Genomic DNA, 10,595 nt, shown 5'->3' on the forward strand with positions numbered 1-10,595 from the left:
ACAGCACAGGGTTGTTCTTAAGCAGTAAAAATAAGTTTAAAACAAACTCAAATACCCATTAATAGAATGCAGGTTAAGTAAATTATGATATAATTGTACAGAGCAATGCTAGTCAGCTATTACACATAATACTGTAAAGAGCATGTACTGCCATAGAAAGATGCAGATGATGATTATGTAGAAAAAAATGGGTCATAAAACAGAGTGTGTTGTATGAATCCCTTTGTGTGAAACATACTGTACAAGCGGAGCCACAGAGAGGAAGCGACAAATAAAAAATATAAACCGCAGTCAGGACGGCAACTACCTGTGAACAGTGGGACAATGGATTCCGTTTCTTACTCCTATTCCTTTGTATTTGCCAGGTTTTCAACAGTGAACATATGCCCTTCTCCTTATATTTTTCAGAGAACCCAGGGTAATTTTGGACCTCGGCAAATATTCATTCGCATAACACGAAGTTAGTGGAGAGGGTTGCCACGGCACAGCACTCTGCCCTCCTCCTTTCAGATTATTCCGGATGCTTTCCTCATAAACTCTTAAGCTCATCCTAAGCCTCAGTTCTCAAAAGTGAGGGACCCCGCCACAGCCAGAGTTTTAGGTACTCGGTATAATTTCCAGAAGTCTGGATCCTATTCCTCTCTACCCTCACCCAAACCTGTCCCCTACCCGCTCTACCTACCCCTCACCTGAGGGAAGGGGTGTGTGGGGGGGGGGGCGGGTGTGAGTGTGAGTGTGAGTGTGTGTGTCAGTGGTGAGGATGTCGAGCTGTTCATCTCCCGAAACAGAAAAGAAGCTGCATAAAGAATACAGTCCCCAAGCCAAGCCCAACTTAATAAGTACCAAGAACTTGGGGCGCCTGGGTGGCTTAGTCGGTTAAGCGTCCGACTTTCGCTTAGGTCATGATCTCGCGGTTCGTGGGTTCGGGCCCCACGTCGGGCTCTGTGCTGACTGCCAGCTCAGAGCCTGGAGCCTGTTTCAATCTGTGACTCCCTCTCTCTCTGACCCTCTCCTGCTCACGCTGTCTCTCTCTCTCTCTCCTAGAAATAAAAAAAAAAAACCATTAAAAAAAAAAAAAGTACCAAGAACCACATCATTCTCCTTTCCCTTCCTGCTTTCCTTCAGTCCAAGAGTGATTATTTGACACCCATATATGCCTGGGATTAGGCTCAGAACTGAGTATATTAAGATGAATGAACTATAATCCCTGCTCCTAATTACCTTATCATCAAGTAGCAAAGAAATTTACAAATAAATCACCAAAATTCAGGATATTCAATGCAAGAAGAAAATAGTGTACAAAGAATAGTAAAGGCAAAAAAAAAAAAAAAAGGAGTGACTGATCATTTGGGTGCAACCAAATCAGAAAACGTTTCACAGAGAAGGTGATGTGTGAACAGGGTCTAGAGTTGCGAGACAAGAAAGTCTTCCATGCGAGGAAGAGCAGAGATGTGAGAGGGCCCGTGGCACTGGGGGGTCATTAGAGGGAGAAGGTCTTCCGTGTCTGCCACCTGTAGCAGAACACTTACACCTCCCACTCCCACTCTATAAACTTATTTTTAGGGATAATCATGAAATTAAATGAATAATAATAAAGGCCAGAGTAGAAATGCAGAGCATGACATTTTCCTTACATTGAACTTTGTGAATATAATCATCCAGTTATAAAAGCCATCAGTAAGGGGCACCTGGGAGGCTCAGTCAATGAAGTGTCCTACTGTGGTTCAGGTCACGATCTCACAGTTCATGGGTTTGAGTCCTGCGTCAGGTTCTGTGCTGACAGCTCAGAGACTGGAGCCTGCTTCTGATTCTGTGTCTCCCTCTCTGCCCCTCCCCCACTCACACTCTGTCTCTTGCTGTCTCTCAAAAATAAATAAACATCAAAAAAATTAAAACACAATCACTAAATTTTAGTAAAAATCAAAACCTTTGCAAAATGTATGCTGTAGGCAACTGCTAAGTCGTATCACTAACANCGCTTGACCGACTAAGCCACCCAGGAGCCCCCGTATCACTAACATTTAACATTTTGATTAAACTATAGTTTTAGAAGAAATAATGAGCAATTAAAAAGAAATTTTCATGTGAAGGAAATTACCAAATTTAGGAAAATATTTCACACCTGAGATAAATTTGCTCTTGCAAAGCAAAAATAATATGCTGCTCATTTCACATGGTTTCACCAATTTTAAACACTAATGAATAATTCCAGGTGGTTGCAGACAAAAGTGAAATAACTTGAGTTCTGTGTCTCTGCCCTCCAATCACTGGCCATCGTCGTTTATTTGAATCTGTTTAAATACAGGTATGTGTAGGGGCGCCTGGGGGGCTCAGTCGGTTGGGGGTCCGACTTCGGCTCAGGTCATGATCTCACGGTTTGTGGGTTCGATCCCCGCATTGGGCTCTGTGCTGACTGCCAGCTCAGAGCCTGGAGCCTATTTCGGATTCTGTGTCTCCCTCTCTCTCCAACCTGCCCCTGCTCACGCTGTCTCTCTCTCTCTCTCCTAGAAATAAATAAAAACATTAAAAAAAAAAAAAATACAGGGATGCGTAGTGCCGAGCAGCTGGAGACATGAACTGTGTCCAAAATGTGCCTGAATGGTACTGGCCTATTCTGAACTTAGTCGTGAAACAGAGGCAGGTGGCCACGTTCGCACACGTTGGGGGCTGGCTGTGTAACTAGAAGTTCTCTGGGTTAACTTTCACGTGGAAAACAATATTTATAAACAAACAAGTAATAAAAATCCACTCACTTGAAAGTTACATGCTTAAAACCCAGCCATAACCACAGTGACTGTTTAGAGCTTTTACCAACAAAAGATTTTTTATCTGGGAGGCCTATTTCATCACTGCCGTTGCTTAGAATGTCAGCACCTGGTGGTAAGTAGCAGACACAATCTGGGTGTGTTTTAGTATTGTTTTAAAGTGTCTGCCGACAACACCCCTTTATTGCTTGTGCCCAGAGCCATGGTTGATGAGTTTCCTTGCAGCTGAAGGATGGCAGGAGAGGAGCCCAGGTACACGGGCCCCTCTGTCATGTGGGATGTGATGACAGGTGGACAGATCCAGGCCAACAACAACAACAACATAACTCTGAAAGAATTTGTGTTTGATTTGCCAAGAGAGTGCGAAACTGAATAAAGGAAGCCTGCCCTAAAGTGCAGTCGGGAAGCTGTGAGGGGAGAGCTCTCCCGCTGACAGGTACCATTGTCTCAATGCCATGACCAACAGGAAGAAGGAAGATTTCCATGTGCCTCAGTGACAACAAACTGCCACCTTTTGCTCCCCATGAGAAGCTGCAATCTCAGACCCTTCATTCTTCTGCAATACACTTACGCTCAAAAGGACTGTCCCCAGTTTCCTCCTGGAACGCAAAAAAAAGCCAGCCACCCTTTGTCTCTCCACATTTGCCTGTGGTTCGCCATAGCCCGTTTGTCAGATGTCGTTCCTCTGCTATTCCTGAATCAACTCATCTTTGTTTAATGAAATGACTCTTTTATCTGAGGTTGACGAGATCAATCCTCCTGACAGAGAAGAGGATCTTTCCACCTCACTCTACGTTCACCACATAAAAGTGCAGCTAAGGCTTCCCAGCCACATCGAGTCTCTAAGGCCTTTCCAAGCATCACCAGGACCTCTCCAGGGTGTGACAACAGACAATGAACACAAGAGATCAAAGTGGAGCCACCCCCAGCTCACTGCACCCAGGATCCACCCACAGCACTTTCCTGTAACCTGGTACTCTGGCTACTTTGCCATTTTCTTTCATCATTTGGGATTGTCCCTGCCTCCTTTTATTTTTTTTATTTTTTTTTTATTTCTAGGAGAGAGAGAGAGACAGCGTGAGCAGGGGAGGGTCAGAGAGAGAGGGAGTCACAGACTGAAACAGGCTCCAGGCTCTGAGCTGGCAGTCAGCACAGAGCCCGACGCGGGGCTCGAACCCACGAACCGCGAGATCATGACCTAAGCGAAAGTCAGATGCTTAACCGACTACGCCACCCAGGCGCCCCTCCCTGCCCCCTTTTAAATGTAGTCCATGCCTCTGCTTGACGGGACATGTGATTTCAGGAGCTGTTTTGGGAACTGCTTAACACAGAAGCCCTCACGCTTTATAAGGACAGATTTCAGAGAAAGGTAGGGACTGCCTGACTTCAATACTTTGTGGAGACTCTGGTGATATTAACACTACACACATTAGTGCGTTAGCCCCCCAGCAAAGCCTTTCCATGACGACAATCTGCAGTGGCTCCCGCCTGGGGCTTCCTCCACTTTCATGAGACAAAGAGGAATCAAAGGAACCAGGCAAAGTACACGGTCACAGGTAGCAGAGGTAGGACGCTGAAGTGTCACCTATGACAAGTGGTAAATGGAAGGCTACTTTCCACCATCGCCAGGACGGGGAGACTACTGAATATGGATGGACCACTGAAAGAAAAGTCAACTCACACTCTCTCTGGAGTGGTCTCCATATCTGGAAAGAACTGTGTGCTTCCTTTTCTACCAAGGGCAGAATAAAGAGAGGTCATGCTATCGCTAGAGAGGTTATGACGTTATAGATACACGCTTCCACTCACACGATTCTTTACCAGCTGTGTGGTATTAGGCAGAAACTTGATTTTTTTTCAGTCCAAATTTCGACATTTTTTTAAAGATCAAATTAAAACGACATGGGAAAACCTAATACTTGGCTTCTGAATCTGTTCAGAATATAATAGTTCACTTCGACTAAAGTGAATTAAGTCATATATAATAATTCATTTTATGCATCAGTAGATCGTGAGAATTGATCAACACTTTCAGAAATCTTTCATTAAGAAAAGTTTTAGGGGACGCCTGGGTGGCTCAGTCGGTTAAGTGTCCGACTCTCAGTTTCAGCTCAGGTCATGATCTCACAGTTTCACAAGATTCTTTCTCTCTCTCTCCCTTTCTCTCTACCACCCCCCCACTCATGCTGTCTCTGTCTCTCTCAAAATAAATAAAGAAACCAAAAAAAAATTTTTTAAAGAAAAAGTTTTAGGAGAGGAAGATGGTGGTGGAGTAAGAGGACCCTAGGCTTGTCTCGTACCCTGAACACAACTAGATAACTATCCAATCAGCCTAAATACCCCACGGATCAACCTGTCGAGTGACAGAACAGATTCCACAACTAAAGAGAGAGAAGAGGCCACATTGAAGAAGGTGGAAAGTGCAGAAATGTGGTTCAGAGGAGAAACGGATCACAGCTGCTGTTTTCAGAGGAAGATGAGGTCACAGAGAAGGGTGAGAAAGGGGAGCACCCAGGGGAACAAACAAGGAAACATTCCCCCAAAGCCATTGGCTTGGAAAAGAAGAGGGGCTGAATTTCGTGACTTCTTGCAATTGGTGGGGCTTAAACCCTGGAGTTTTTTTTGTTTTGTTTTGTTTTTTTTACAAATAGTTTATTGTTTAAAGCCTGGAGTTTTAAAGGCCAGTGGGCTTGGCTGGAATAGAGGCTGGAGGACTCTGCGTTGCTCCTGGAGAGAAGGCAGGTGGACAACCTGAGGGAAGAAAGTGTGGAAACACTGATCTGAAGAATGTCTGAACACACAGTGGGGAGATTATTCACTCATCTCGGAGTGCTTCCCTGAGAGACAGTGTTCACAGAGACACCTCTCAGGAGACAAAGTAGCTGGCTGGTGCCATTTCCCTCCTTCATCCCTCCACATAATCACAGAGCCACCTAAAGGAAGTGGCTCAGAGTGGACACTGACTGCCCCACTTGCTTACATCAAGCTCTAGCCCTCTGCACTCTGGCATGGCTGTCCTTCTCAGTCAAGTCTGCCTCAGTCCCAATGCAGTCCTCCCCCAGAAGGCAGCACAAACCCCTGCCTATACCACATCTTCCAACCAGAGAGTTCTGCGGGCCTCAGTTCCAGCGGAGGTGGTGATAGGTCTCACTTCACAAGCAGATCAGAGGACATCTAGTTAAAACTCACCACATTCAGGCAAGGGACCAAACACGGCCCCCAGCAGGCAAGGAGGGCCTCTGCAGATGAGTGGCCTGAAGGACTGAGCAGCCAAAACACAACAGCAGAGTACATACAGCACACACTGGAGACACTCCCCGAAGCATCAGTCCCTGGACACTACTTAACTCTTCTTGAAAAGGCCATGACTTTCAGGAGCAGGAGACATAACTGGATTTTCTAACACAGAGAAGAAGGCAGAGACTTAGACAAAATGCAAAGATGGAGGAATTTATCTGAAATGAAAGAAGATAAACCCATGGCCAGCAATCTAAGTGAGACAGATATAAATAACAGGCCTGATGGAGAATTTAAAGCAATGATCATTAGGATACTCACTCGCTTGAGAAAAGAATCGAAAACATCAGTGAGACTCTTACCACAGAGATAAAAGTTGAAAAAGAACATCATAGATGAAGAATGCAATAAATGATATTGGAAACAGGTTTGATGCAATGAACAGCAGGGTGGAAGAAGCAGAAGAACAAATTAATGACCTAGAAGACAAAGTTATGGGGAAAAATGAAGCTGAACTAAAGAGAAAAAGGAGAATTATGCAACACAAGAATAGACCCAGAGAACTCACTGACTCCATCCAACATAAAAACATTAGTATGACAGAAGTCCCAGAAGAAGAGAGAAAAGAGGGCAGAAAATTTATTTGAAGAAACTATAGCTGAAAATCTCCCTAACCTGGGGAAGGAAGCAGACATCCACATCTAGGAGGCACAGAGAACTCCCATCAACATCAACAAAAGCATGGCAATATCAAGACATATTGTAGTTAAATTTGCAAACTATAAAAAAAATCCTAAAAGCAGTACGACAAAAGAAGTTCTTAATTTACAAGGGAAAATCGATAAGGCTAGATGGAGATTTCTCAACAGAAACTTGGCAGACCAGAAGGGAGTGGTATGATATATTCAAAGTGCTAAGTGGGAAAAATCTGTAGGCTAGAAAACTCTATCCAGCAAGGCTTCGTTTGTAATAGGAGGAGGGATAAAACGTTTCCCAGACAAACAAAAACTAAAGGAGTTTGCGACCACTAAACCACCCTTGCAAGAAACATTAAAGCGGACTATCTGAATACAAAGGAGAGAGCAAAGTGATGAAGACAAGAACATATCAGAGAAAACTTCCAGAAATAATGGCAAAACAAGTTTAAAAATGGTACTAAATACACATCTATCAATAATTACTTTGAATGTAAGTAGACTAAACACTCCAATCAAAAGACATAGGATGTCAGAATGGATTTAAAAAAACAAAACAAAACAAGATTCATCTATATGCTGCCTACAAAAGACTCATTTTAGACCTAAAGTTATCTGCAGATTGAAAGAAAGGAGATGGAGAATCATTTATCATGCTAACGGAGGTCAAAAGAAAGCCAGAGTAGCAACACTTATATCACACAAACTAGACTTTAAAACAAAGACTGTGAGAAGAGACAAAGAAGGACACTATATCATAATAAAGGGGGCAATCCAACAAGAAGTTATAGGGGCGCCTGGTGGCTCAGTCGGTTAAGCGTCTGACTTCAGCTCAGGTCATGATCTCATGGTTCATGGGTTCAAGCCCCACATCAGGCTCAGTGCTGACAGCTAGCTCAGAGCCTGGAGCCTGCTTCAGATTCCGTGTCTCTCTCTCTCTCCCTGACCCTCCTCTGTTCACACTGTCTCTCTCTGTCTCTCAGAAATAAGTAAAAACATTTAAAAATTAAAAAAAAAACAAGAAGTTATAACAATTTTAAATATTTATGCACCCCACATGAAAGAACCCAAATATGTAAAAAGTTGGTAACAAACAGAAAGAAACTAATTGATAATAATACAATAATAGTAGGGAACTTTAACACTCCACTCATATGAATGGACAGATCATCTAAACAGAAATATTTATTTCCTTATTTACAGGAAACAATGGCTTGAATGACACACCAGACCAGATGGACTTAACAGCTACATCCAGAACATTTCATCCTATAACAGCAGAATGCACATTCTTTTCAAGTGCACATGGGACATTCTCCAGAACAGATCACATATTAGATCACAAATCAGGCTTCAACAAATACGAAAAGCTTAGTCATACCATGCATCTTTTCTAACTACAATGCAATGATACCAGAGGTCAACCATAAGAAAAAATCTGGAAAAACCACAAATGCATGGAGGTTAAATAATATGCCACTAAATGATGAATGGGTCAAACAGGAAATCAAAGAAGAAATTTAAAAATACATGGAAACAAATGAAAATGAAAACACAATAGTCCAAAACATTTGGGATGCAGCAAACGCAGTCATAAGAGGAAAATATATAACAATACAAGTCTACATCAAGAAGCAAGGAAAATAAACAACTTAATGTTACATCTAAAGTAGCTAGAAAAAGAACAACAAATGAAGTTAAAGCCAGTAGAAGGAAGGAAATAAAAATATTGAAGCATAAACATATGATACAGAAACTAAAAAACAATAGAATAGATCAGTGAAACAAGGAGCTGGTTCTTTCAAAAAATTAAAAAAACTGATACACCTCTAGCCAGACTTATCAAAAAGAAAAAAGACCCTTATAAATAAAATCACAAATGAGGGAGGAGAAGTAACAACCAATACCACAGAAGTACAAATAACTGTGAGAACATTATGATAAAATATATGCCAACAAATTGGGCAATCTGGAAGAAATGAATGACTTCCTAGAAACATATAAACTACCAAAACTGAAACAGGAAGAAATAGAAACTTGAACAGACCGATAACCAGCAAAGATATTGAATCAGTAATCAAAAAACTCCCAAAAGACAAAAGTCTAGGGCCAGAATTCTACCCAATACTTAAAGAAGATTTAACACTATTCTCCTCAAACGATTCCAGAAAATAGAAAAGGAAAGAAAACTTCCAAATTCATTTGCTGCTCATCGCGAGATACAAGTCAAAACTACAGTGAGATAGCACTTCCCACCAGTGAGAATGACTAAAGTCAACAATACAGGAAACAATAGGTGTTGGTGAGGATGTGGAGAAAGGAGAACCTTCTTACGCTGTTGGTGGGAATGCAAACTGGTGCAGCCACTGTGGAAAACAGTATGGAGATTCCTCAAATAGTTAAAAATAGGACTACCCTATGATCTAGTAATTGCACTACTAGGTATTTACCTCCAAAATACAAAAATATAAATTAAAAGGAATACATGCACCCCAATGTTTATAGAAGCATTATTTGCAATAGCCATATTATGAAAGCAGCCCAAGTGTCCATTGGTTGATGAATGGATAAAGAAGATGTAGTATATATGCATATAATATATCATATTATTATAATACATGACATGGATGGAGCTAGAGAGTATAATGCTGAGTGAAATAAGCCAGAGAAAGACAAATAGCATATTATTTCACTCATGTGTGGAATTTAAGAAACAAAACAAATGGAGCAAAAAAGGAAAAAATTAGAGACAGAGAGAAACAGATCAAGAAACAGACTCTTAACTACAGAGAACACACTGCGCGTCACCAGAGGGGAGCTGGGTGGGTGGGGGTGGAGGGTTAGGAGAAATAAGTGATGGGAATTAAGGATGCACTCGTGACAAGCACCAGGTGTTGTATGGAAGTGTTGAATCCCTAAACTGTACACCCGAAAGTAATATTACACTGTATGTTAACTAACTGGAATTTAAATTGAAACTTAAAACAGAAGAAAAGGTTTAAACCCTCATAAAAACAAAATAGTACAATGGATCCTCATATGCCCATTACTCAGTGTCAATAATTATTCCATAACTTATCTTGCTTCATCTACACTCTGTTCTCTTCCCTCTTCCAGATTCCTTTTGAAGCAAATGGTCACAGACATCATATTATTTAATCCAAAAATATTTCAGTATATCTCTAAAAGTATAACTCTTTATAAAACAATTGTAATGCTCTTATTAAATCTTCTAGATTACTGACAATTCCTTTATGTCATCAAAAACCCAATGGTATTAAAATTTCAAATTGTCTCAGAAACACCATAAATGTATTGGAGTTTCTTTTTCTGACAATTTGTTTGAATCAGTATCCAAATAATTTTCCTACATTGTGATTTTGGATTTTCTCCTAAGTTTCTATATAGAAACTATAGATTCTAGATTTCCATATAGAAACATAGATTCTATATGCCCTTCCTCACCCACATCTTTTATTTTCACTTGCAGTATTTTGTTGGGGAAATTAGGTGGTTTATCCTATAGAGTTTCCCACAGTCTGTATTTTGCAGATGCGTTCCCATATGTTTTTAATCTGTTCCTCTTTTGTTTGTGTATTTTGTAAATTGGTGGTTTGGTTTTGGCAAGACTACTTCATAGGAGTGGCTGACCAGCATTTTTAAAATGATGTTTATGAAATGATTTTCTAGTAAGTTCCAGAAACAAGAAAGGTTTATACAGACCATGAAGATATAGACATAGTCCTGGTTGGATGCACAGTGATGACAAGTCATAAAATTTGCTCTCATGCACACATGTTAACAGGTGAACTGATAACAAAGTAGACAGGAAGTTTAGAACTACATCTAATTGTAGACAGCACATTTTTTTAAAAGGCAATCATGCCTTTCAGACCTA

This window comes from Crocuta crocuta, unplaced genomic scaffold (genome assembly GCF_008692635.1).
Source record: "Crocuta crocuta isolate KB4526 unplaced genomic scaffold, BGI_CrCroc_1.0 scaffold32, whole genome shotgun sequence".
NCBI lineage: Eukaryota > Metazoa > Chordata > Mammalia > Carnivora > Hyaenidae > Crocuta > Crocuta crocuta.